The following is an 11,201-nucleotide window of genomic DNA, read 5'->3' as shown; positions in this document are numbered from 1 at the left end:
ATATCCAACAAAGGACTTATATTCTGATCATATTAAAAAACACTGGAAATCAACTTAAAAACCCAGCAACCAGTCTTAATTAATGGGCAAGATACTTATAAAAGAGGATATCCAAATAACTAATGAACGTATAAAATCGTATACAATATTATTAGTAATCACAAATATCTACTTCAAAACCACAATGCAATGTCATTATACACCACCGAATTGGCTATTTTTTGTTACAAAATAGACTATAACAAGTGTGGGTGAGGATGTAGAATAATGGAAATTGTCCGTTGCTGCTGGTACGGGTGCAAATGGATGAAACCACTTTAGAAAACAGCTTATCATTATCTACTAAATCTGAAAATACACATACCCTTTAACCCGGCACTCCCACTTCAAGTTACATAGCTAACTTGTTTATGAGCACCAAAGACACGTGCAAGAATACAGTACATAATTTGAAATAGCCAGAAACTGAAAACAGCACAAATGTTCATTATCAATAAACAGGATACATAACTTAGGCATATTCAGAATGAATTTGTTCTTGATCTTGTACTTGTGAACTACAGCTATTCCCACAAGTATCTAACATAATGTTGAGAGAAAGAATCCAGACTCAAAAGGGCACTGGCTGTACGATTCCATTGCTACAAATCTTATACAAAGATAGAATAGGTTACATTTTGGGAAGGGGTCCTGACAGGAGACAGCAAGAGGAAAGCCTGTGGGGTGGTGGTAATGTGTTTTTCACCTAAGTGATGGTTACATGGGTGTGTTTATTTAGTAAAAATTCAAAAGGGTTATATAAATATAATACACGGCCTCTGTATCCATAGGTTCTGCATCTGTGGATTCAACCAACTGCAGAATTAGCCATTGTCTTTCCAGTGTTGGAGATGAATTTACACTGATTCATCTCTCTTTACTCATCTTCCACCCCTACCCCCACCCACCAATAATCATGGCCATTTATTTTACTATGATCAGGCAAAGATGGGCTGCAGTCTTTGTCTCTGAAGAGGATAAAGGTGACTGGCTCCTGTGGTGCTTTAGGACCAGCTTTCCTGACTTCTGGTCTTACTCTACTTTGGAAAGGCAGTCTGGACAGGAGACACAGCCATGGAAGTCACCAGCACATGGATGGTAGTGAAGATCTGGTTCTAGAAGAGCTCACGCTGAGCATGCAAGTGTGGGGTGAGGAGACGGCTGAGGCTAGAACACTGGATGGAAAATGCCAGTATTTAAAGAGTAAACAACTAGAGATGCCATAATACAGAAATCAGGAGATGACCATTCTAATGAGTCTGCACATTCTGCTCCAGGAAAAGTCTGACTCTATGACTATGAGCCCAAGGAGCACAAAGGAGTGGTAGAAGCAGGTCCAGGTCTGAATCTCAGCCATCCAGCAACAGGTGCTGAGAGAAGGAGAAGCAAGCACAATGACTTTGTTCCTGGAACCAGTTCCAAAAACAAAATGACATTGTCCTCTCCCTCTTCTGCAGCACAAAAGCAAACTGTCCCTGAGCAGATGCTTCCCACGGGTCTCCCTTCAGTGGCCCTGGGGCAGAGAATGGCTCCACCCAAATATGGGCAGCTCTCAGTGCAATCCTAGGACGGCGCAATAGTTCCAACTCTAATGGGCTAGTGGCTTATTAGGACTAAATTAGTCCACAGCTACTAATATTCATTTGTCATAAACAGTAAATGCAAGATTCGATACACTCACGGGAAACACAGACCCAGAAAGATCTTCCCAGGGGGAGGCGGGGAGGTGGGAAGATGGCTCTGCTCTGCCTTGCCATTCAGGCACCTCTATTTCTACTTTGGGCCTTTCTCTTCACCCTGGTTTAACCTTAGAAAATTCATAACCATGTGAAAAAGAGTAAATAAAATAAAATGAACACAGCACCTGTATTTTATTTTATTTTATTTTATTTATTTTTTTTTGAGACGGAGTCTTGCTCTGTCACCCAGGCTGGAGTGCAGTGGCACGATCTCGGCTCACTGCAAGCTCCGCCTCCCGGGTTCACACCATTCTCCTGCCTCAGCCTCCAGAGTAGCTGGGACTATAGGCGCCTGCCACCATGCCTGGCTAATTTTTTTGTATTTTTAATAGAGACGGGGTTTCACCATGTCAGCCAGGATGGTCTCGATCTCCTGACCTCATGATCCACCCACCTTGGCCTCCCAAAGTGTTGAGATTACAGGCGTGAGCCACCGCGCCCAGCCTTTTAACCTCAATGTTTATTCTCAGGTTTATAAACTTACTCTACTGAACATCTATTGGAGCAAATGACTTGCCCTCCAAAAATACACCACCAGACACTCCTACTGGAATCATGTCCCTTAAACACCCCTTTCATCCTGACGTTGGCTCCTTGTTCTCTCCAATGTTAATTGTGAACTCTCTATTGCCTCCAACATCTAGCCTCTCCTTATCTGCTCACCTGTTCTCACTGCTCCCACACAGAGATGTCTCCTTAGAGGCGACCTCTCTCTCTATGCCTGTGTCCCCCACCCTCACCAACCATTGCTTCATCTTCAACTCGAGCCTCATCCCCTCTTTTTCCATTCAAACGCCTCCACATAATTGAAGCTGTCACTAACCCACCTGACACTCCCTGCCTTGAGATCTTGTAGCATCACACCTGCACCACATAATTTGCACTTCATTATATTCGATGGGGAACGTGGGGAATCTTTTAAAATATGGCCAATTGTGGGCCCAGAGTATGTCCAGGGAAACCAGCAGGCCATCTCCTAAAAAACCTTAGAGGGTGATATTCATTAGCTTAAAAAATATTTTTAAAATGGTTCAGAATTTCTCTCCTGGACTTGCAGGCTCAGACACCAAATGTGCCATCATACCATGAGCAGACTATTTCTTAGGAAAGACTTACCTTACCCAGGCCCATAAGATCCTCTGGTCATTTGTCATAAACAGTAAATGCAAGAGGCGATGCACCTACTGGATACACAGACTCAGTGAGATATTCCCAGAGGGAGGTGGGAAAGTGACTCTTCCCTGCCTTGGCCTTCAGGCACCTCTATTTCTATGCCAGGCCTTTCTCTTCACCCTGATTTAACCTCAGAAAATTCATAACCATGTGAAAAGGAGAAAATAAAATAAAGATAGTGCCAGTACAGAAGAGTGGTTATGAGTTTAGACACCAAGGCCAGACTGCCTGGATTGAGACTGACTTTACTACTTGCTGGCTCTGCAAACTTGGGCCAAGTACAGAGCCTTTCTGGGCTATATTTCCTTGTTTCTTAAATAGAGATATTAACAGATAGTAACATCCTCAAAGATTGTGGTGATGATTAAATGAGTGATAACTGTTTTAAGGATTAAATGTGTGAAGTGCTTGGAACAAAGGCTTGCACCTAGTAAGCACTCAGTAGAGGTTAGCTATTATTTTTAATTAAGTCAGAGGAGTAGTTTATTGATTTATGATTTCAAATAGAAGTGTTGCAAAGAAGTTAAAAACTCTAGCCAGCCTAGCCTCTGCTTAGTAAACATGGATGAAGACCAAGAACTTCTTTATGGGATTCAAATAATGAGAAGCAATAGAGCATGATGCTTTTAATCCTGGCTCCAGTACTTAACTGTGTAAACGTGGGTGGCCTATTTATTTTCTCCAAGCCTCAGTTTCTTCATCTGTAAAACAGAGATGGTGATAGGATCTTCATCACAGGGTTATTATTAAGATTCATGGAGAAAGTCCACATAGGGCTTTGCACTGCGCCCAGCACATAGAAACCATTCAATATATAATAGCTCTTGTTGTTAATATTTAGCCCCAGACCAGTGTTTATTTCACTATACTCAGCCGCCTCTTGAAACAATCAATCCCTCCTTCTCTCTTTTCCATGTTTTATTTCTTCAACACACAGGTCTCATCTTTTGACACTTTGATCCGTATGCACATTCATAAAGGACTTTCAAAGAGCCTAGATTACCACAGAGAAGACCTGCCCATCTGTAGTGTAAGGACAGGTGTCCAGTGGGAAGACCCACGCTTTAGTGTGATCCTGACATATGATTTGTATTACATTGGGCTGGATATTTAACATTAGATTCATTTTTCCTCATCCTGAGAGATCAACAGTCAATCAATATGAAAGTGATTTTAAAAGTTTAACGTCCTATACAACGTCAAACTATTTTATACCATTACTTGAAAAAGAACACACAGTGATGGGAAACATACTGGACCCCAAAATACAAGAACTTAGATTCCACATCTGCAAACTAGAGATACTAATACTGTTTTTATGGCACTAGCTGAGGTGAAATGAGGGATGTAAAGCTCTGAGAAAAGACAGATTCTGTAGAAATGGCAAACAGAATGTAATCCTAGTGTGGGAGGGATATTGAGGCACCTCGCTTCTGGCGATCCAGAATTTAGGTGAGCAATGAAGCACAAAATGAACCCAGAATTTGCTGCTCAGATATTTCCTTGTCTTCCTCCGATCTATTACAATGGCCAGCTCCCCAACTAAGAACCGAGGACTGAAACCCGAGTTTGTCAGGAATCCGATTCTTATTTCTCATTTATCTGTACTTACATTCATTAGAGACTCAGGACTGGGTTTTCTTCCGCGCCTGGAAAATATTGTATCCGCCAGTCATCCGCAAGTATGAACACTGAACTTCAAAGCCAACAACTGAGTCCGAAAATAGATTCTTCCTCCAAAGGGCACTAATAGAATATTTGCCCCAAAGTTTTGAGATCCAGAAAGCCTGGAACATCCTTGTGGAGTCGTAACTAAGCAGGCATACTACAAAAGGCCTCACAGCTCCAACATCTATGCATATTATGGGATAGAGCTCCCAATGACCTAAGAATAGTCATGTTGGCTGACAACCAACATCCTCCTACTTGTCTTCTGGGTATGATGGGTGTTAAAATGCAAAATGCTCCAAAATAACTATATGTCAAAGTTCTCAGTCATTTGCAGCTTACTGTTAATAAGCATCAGATCTTTTTGTGAAGAAGTGTTACCTTTTCAAGGGGGAAAACTCTACACTAAATCAAAAAGCAGTGGACACTAGCCACTTTACAATTTTCCTTTGGTCAGGCCTCAAATTGCTGCTACTGGTTCAATTAATTCCAAAGGACCACTTCATATTATGGGACCACTTCACTTAGGAGAGAGCCTTCCCTTTTTATCTTTAAGAGAAGTAACCCTGCAGTTTTGAATTTGACCATCTGAACAGGAAGAAATGGAATGCGTCAGTTTATCTGAAAATTATACTTGGTCAGAAAAATATCTTAAGAAAAATTGTAATGTTTCATCATAGTAAAAGATAAATTGTAATCCCACAGAATACTGAGTAGATAAAAGAAAATTAGAAGAACCTAGAAATGTCCATTTATTTCCTTACTTGAATTGAGGCAGATGAATTATTTTCTACAACCAAAAACGTACAGGTCCACAAAGAGGTTCTTGCCGGGTACGATGGCTCATGCCTGTAATGTCAGCACTTTGGCAGGCCGAGGTGGGTGGATTGCCTAAGCTCAGGAGTTCGAGACCAGCCTGGGCAACATGGCGAAACCCCATCTCTACTAAAAATACAAAAAATTAGCTCAGCGTGGTGGCATGCGCCTGTAGTCCCAGCTACTGGGACGCTGACAGATGAGAATCGATTGAACTTGGGAGGCGGAGGTTACAGTGAGCCGAGATTGCGCAACTGCACTTCAGCCTGGGCAATAACGCGAGACTCTGCGTACAGGTCCACAAAGAGGTTCTCTGAGTGAGGAAAAACAAAAAAGCAGCTCTTTAAAGAGCTGGATTTTATCAAAAGTAAGGGAAACTAGAAAGTATCTGTGTCCAGATATCACATTCAAAACTGCAATGTCATTCCTCGAAGAGATAAAATGGAAGGTTGTCTCCTAAGTGAAATGGTTCCTCAGCTTGATTTTGGAACGATCCTTGACATGGGAGTAGCAGCGAACTTCATTGAGCATAGCTAGCTCAGGCCTGGCCATAGCATTGGAAAATGCCGCAGAAGGGCCCCAGAGATGAGGGCTGTAGTTTTGCCTGCATAACAGGGGAAATGAGGGCCTTGAGAACTCATATCTTGAGAGGCGACTTCTTGAGAAAACAAATATGACAAAAGGCTGTTAGCAGCTTTAAGAGGTACAAAGGGTTCCCAAGTCTGTAGCGAGCTCAGTAAGGGGCCTCAGTGGCTATTTGCCAAAATCAAAAGAGTCATCTGAAATTATGCATGGGAAAGAGGACAACTGAGGTGTTTTGATTGGGCACTCCCATTCCTAGCAGGAAGCACAGCAAGTCTTCCTTCCTCATTGTGGCAGACTGAAGCTTCAGAATGTGTGTTAGCACTCTGCAATATAAGGAAGAGGGCAAGTTGAGCTCCACTGCAGGACAACTGGCCAAACAGCTATCCATTGGTGGCCATTAAAATAAAATAAAGCTTCTCAGTTTGCAGAATCACATTTTATGTGGATTTTTCATTTTCTAGTTTGTAATTTGGTTCCCTGAATGGTATTCTATATTTGGCACCTGGTGTCTTGGGTGGAAGTTCCTGAGTCTAACCAGAATCACAGGAGGAAGGAAATGTGAGGTGGTGGAGGCTGGGGAAAAAGGTGCAAGAACCACTAAATCATCATCCCTAGGGTGGGACTTGGAAAGGAGTACATATGTCCCCAAAAGATTTATACCACTATACTTATGCAGCTCCATTCCTCACAGCCCCAAACTGAAAACAAATCAACTTTTCAAACAACAGAAGAATAGGTAAACAAACTGGGAATCAAATAAAATATAATTCGCGGCAATAAAATAAACAAATCACTGAGACTTGCAAAAATATGGATGAATTTTGAAAGCATCATACGGAACATAAGTGCAAACTGAATGATCCCATTCTTACAAAGTTCAAGTAAAGGCAAAATTAATCTATGGTGATAGAAATCAAAGAGAGGTAACTTTTGAATACAAAGCGGTTTTGACTACAGAGAGACAGGAGAGAGCTTTCTGGAGTGATAATTATATAAATATTTATGTATGCAAAAATTCATCAAACTATGTTTCAGATTAGAGCACTTTCCTGTGTATAAATTACTTTGTTTTAAATTCACTTTTTAAAAGAAATATTATTTAATAAGAAAGAACAATCTGTACTTTAAAGGTTTGGTAACTCCTTTCCACTACACTAAATATTTTACCTTAAAAAAAAGTTTGACAACCCACACACACATGCACACTCATTCCCCACCCTCCTACTTGACATAATGTTGAAAACTGAATTAGTCTTGAATAACTTACACTTTCATAAAAGAAGCTCTTCATTCTGAAATCTATGCAATTCACTAAACTGTACTGTTCACAATGCTTTCATCATTTAAAATTCTCAACAGGTATTTCATTATTTCTTACCAGGTCTTGTAATAAAAACAAGTGTCAGTATGCAACCAAATGCAAACCAGCTCCACCCAGGAAAATCATAACCTTGCTTTTAACTCTACTGTAAATTATTGTATACATGTCATGTTTTCAATTACTTTTAAGTTTTAAGAGTTACTTACACAAATGTTTTCATCTATGGCTTTTCTCACTGTAATTCGTTGAGTCCCCTTGAATTACTGCTCAAGTGTTTTTAGCTTTTATTGTTTAAAAAAAATTGGATAACCTCAAACTGCAAGTTGATTGTGCAACCAATCAGTACAATGGTTTCATTTTACAGACAGTATGACACTGCTGGTGTTTCTGGGGCTTCATGGCTTCTGCCCATCCCATTGACTGCTGCTCTGTGTTCCAATTAGCCTCACCTCCTGTATTTTCACTTCTCTCCTCCCACTCTAGCCATCAAGCACAACAAGGAAAGTTCATCTGACCTCCCAAGAGCTTTCACGTGTTCCTCAAGGAGCTGCTTTGTGGATCAAATCTTTCCATTCCGTTCCTCTTTCTTTGCTATTCTCTCCCACCAATGCTGTTTGATTAGAATTTTGCAGCTTTAAAAAGAATAAGGTGGCAATTACATCGTTTCCAATAAATATTTTTCTCCCACATCTTGTTACCTGAGGAGCAGGTCAGCTGAAAATATGCATTTTCCATTTGTAAGGGGTCAGTTCTGCATGTGCTGTAATTTAATTTATGTCTGGTTTGCAACACACACCTGCGGTTCCAAATGAAACCCCCAAACAGACTGACAAGTGCTTTTATGAAATAAACAGGAAAGAACATAACCTAGCAAACCTTCCAGAGCCCAGTAGTCTCCAAATATATGACTTTATTTCAGTGACAAATGTAGCCAAATATTAAATAAGGAATTGAAACTTTTTTTATTATTATACTTTAAGTTTTAGGGTACATGTGCACAATGTGCAGGTTTGTTACATATGTATACATGTGCCATGCTGGTGTGCTGCACCCATTAACTCGTCATTTAGCATTAGGTATATCTCCTAATGCTGTCCCTCCCCCCTCCCCCACCCCACAACAGTCCCCGAAGTATGATATTCCCCTTCCTGTGTCCATGTGTTCTCATTGCGTGTTAAAGAGAAAGCACTCTTATTTATTACAGCTCATCTCCACAGATCAGAACTCATATATATCTCCAGGTCTTAGGATTCTGAGACTCCCAGACTCACAAACCTATAACTTAAACACAGCTGGAGCTTGCTCGCTATTCTGGTTTTATATTCCTAGATCTCCTTAATTCTCTTGACTCTAAGAGAACCGCTTACTCACCACATCTGTTGAGGGAGAAACCAAATGCTTTGTGCCTTTCCTACCAGCCAAAGTACCTGCAGTAGAGTTTTCAGACATGGCTTTCAGAAGCAAAACGTATAGTGTACTGGAGACACATCTAACGCTTCCATAATTTTAAATACAGCAGTAGTGTCGAAGAAGAGTGAAGAAAAAAAATGTTTGTGAAATTGCCAGCCTATCAACTCTCAACAAATTTGCCACTCACCTAAACCCTACTTTGGTCTAATGGCCAGCTACTTGAACTGATGGCTCCTTTGCTTATCAAAATAGCACCTGTCAATCCTGGCAAAATGAGGAATTGTATCTGTGTGTCCTCTTCCAATGCTACAACTAATTTATTAGGGTCCTAAGTTCTTTTTGATGGATTAACAGTCCTGGTGAGCACAAACAAGCCATTAGATTGACAGCAAAATTTTTCCACACTATAATGATTCACTAATGTGTTGACTGCTACCACACATTAATCAATTAGGAAACTTAAAGAATAGAAAATCTGAACTATTTTTAATTTGTTTTTTCCTCTTTTCACATTGAGATCACTACACACAATAAAATGCATAGGCTTTGAGTGATGAACTTTAACAAATGTGTATATCCATGTAACCATAATGCTGGTCAAGACAGAAAACATTTCCATCAGCACTAAATGTTCCCATGTGTCCCTTCCAGTCAACTCACCACCACCACCCAGAGGCAATCATTGTTCTAATCCTAGTACCATAGAGTAGGTTTGCCTGTTCCAAAGCTTCATGTAAATGGAATCATACAGTTTGCACTCTTTTATATCTGACTTCTTTCGCTTGACATAATGTTTTCAAGATTCATCTATGCTGTGTTTATCCATATTTTATTTGTTTCTTATATGGATATACGACAGTTTGTGTTTTCTTTTCTTATTTTAAAAATTAAAAGAATGCTTTATGAGTTTGCGTGTCATGCTTGCACAGCAGCCACGCTAATCTCTGTATTGCTCCAATGTTAGCACCTGTGCCGCTGAAGCCAGCACTACCATAGTTTGTTTTCCACCCTCCTGGGAGTGGACTTTTGGGTTTTTTCCAGTTTGAGGCTATGAGAACTACAAGTCTTCAGGTGAACATATGCTTCATTTCTCATAGGTAAATACCTAGGATTGGAGTTGCTGAGTCATAGGGTAGTCCTAAGGCTTAACTTTATAAGAAATTGCCTGGCCAGGCATGATGGCTCATGTTTGTAACCCCAACACTTTGGGAGGCTGAGGTAGGCTGATCATTTGAGCCCAGGAGTTTTGAGACCAGCCCAGGAAACATGGCAAAACCCTGTCTCTACAAAAAAAATACAAAAATTAGCCAGGTGTGGTGTCACAGGCCTGTAGTCCCAGCTACTCAGGAGGCTGAGGTGGGATGATTACTTGAGCCCAGGAGGCAGAGGTTGCAGTGAGCTAAGATTGTACCACTAAACTCCAGCCTGGGTGACAGAGCTAGACCTTGTCTTTAAAAAAAGAAATTGCTGAACTTTTTTTTAACATGAACACTTCCATCTCCACTGATGCCCACATGCCAGCCTCAGCCACAGGCCCACTCTTTTTTTTTTTTTTTTTTTTTTTGAGGCGGAGTCTCACTCTGTTGCCCACGCTGGAGTACACGATCTCAGCTCACTGCAACCTCTGCCTCCCGGGTTCAAGTGATTCTCCTGCCTCAGCCTCTTGAGTAGCTGGGATTACAGGTGAGAGCCACCACGCCCGGCTAATTTTTGTATTTTTAGTAGAGTAGGGGTTTCACCATGTTGGCCAGGCTGGTCTCGAACACCTGACCTTGTGATCCGCCCGCCTCAGCCTCCCAAAGTGCTGGGATTACAGGCTTGAGCCACCGCGCCTGGCTGCCACAGGCCCACTCTTAAAAAGATAATGCATAATATAAGATTTTGTTTTTCTTTTCTTTTGTTTCTTTCTGCTCTGACAGGTAACTTTGATTGTCATTGACAGTTTTAAGAATTCAATACCAACCAATGAAGGGGTATGAATATCCTTGCTTAAAGAAAGTTAAAAAGGCCAGGTGTGGTGGCTCACACCTGTAATCTCAGTACTTTGGGAGGCTGAGGTAGGTGGATCACCTGAGGTCAGGAGTTTGAGACCAGCCAGGCCAACATGATGAAACCCCACCTCTACTAAAAATACAAAAAATTAGCCGGGCATGGTGGGGGGTGCCTGTAATTCCAGCTACTTGGGAGGCTGAGGCAGGAGAATCGCTTGAACCTGGGAGGCGGAGGTTGCAGTGAGCTGAGACCATGCCACTGTACTCCAGCCTGGGCAACAAGAGCAAAATTCCATCTGAAAAACAAAACAAAAAAAAAGTAAAAAACCAAAGTGCTCCAAAGAAGACTTAACTCCCCAGACCAGGCCTTCAGAGGCTGTGCCAATAAAGAGATGCTATGTTCATTGTTGCAAACACATCCATTCCTGGGTTACCCTCTGAACTTAGGCAGTGGGAAAC

The 11,201-nt window shown here is 41.3% G+C and overlaps 1 non-coding gene across 1 annotated transcript; it reads right to left on the bottom strand.

The window, feature by feature from the left end:
- Positions 1–9,635: 9,635 nt before the first annotated feature.
- LOC115833784 lies at positions 9,636–9,739 on the bottom strand. The gene has a single exon (XR_004029076.1). It is a non-coding gene; the product is annotated as a U6 spliceosomal RNA (small nuclear RNA).
- Positions 9,740–11,201: the final 1,462 nt, after the last annotated feature.

The sequence above is a fragment of the Nomascus leucogenys genome, unplaced genomic scaffold (genome assembly GCF_006542625.1).
Source record: "Nomascus leucogenys isolate Asia unplaced genomic scaffold, Asia_NLE_v1 000169F_24343_qpd_obj, whole genome shotgun sequence".
In the NCBI taxonomy this organism is placed as follows: domain Eukaryota; kingdom Metazoa; phylum Chordata; class Mammalia; order Primates; family Hylobatidae; genus Nomascus; species Nomascus leucogenys.
The sequence above is the reverse complement of the archived record's forward strand: the minus strand, read 5'-3'. Positions and strand labels throughout refer to the sequence as shown.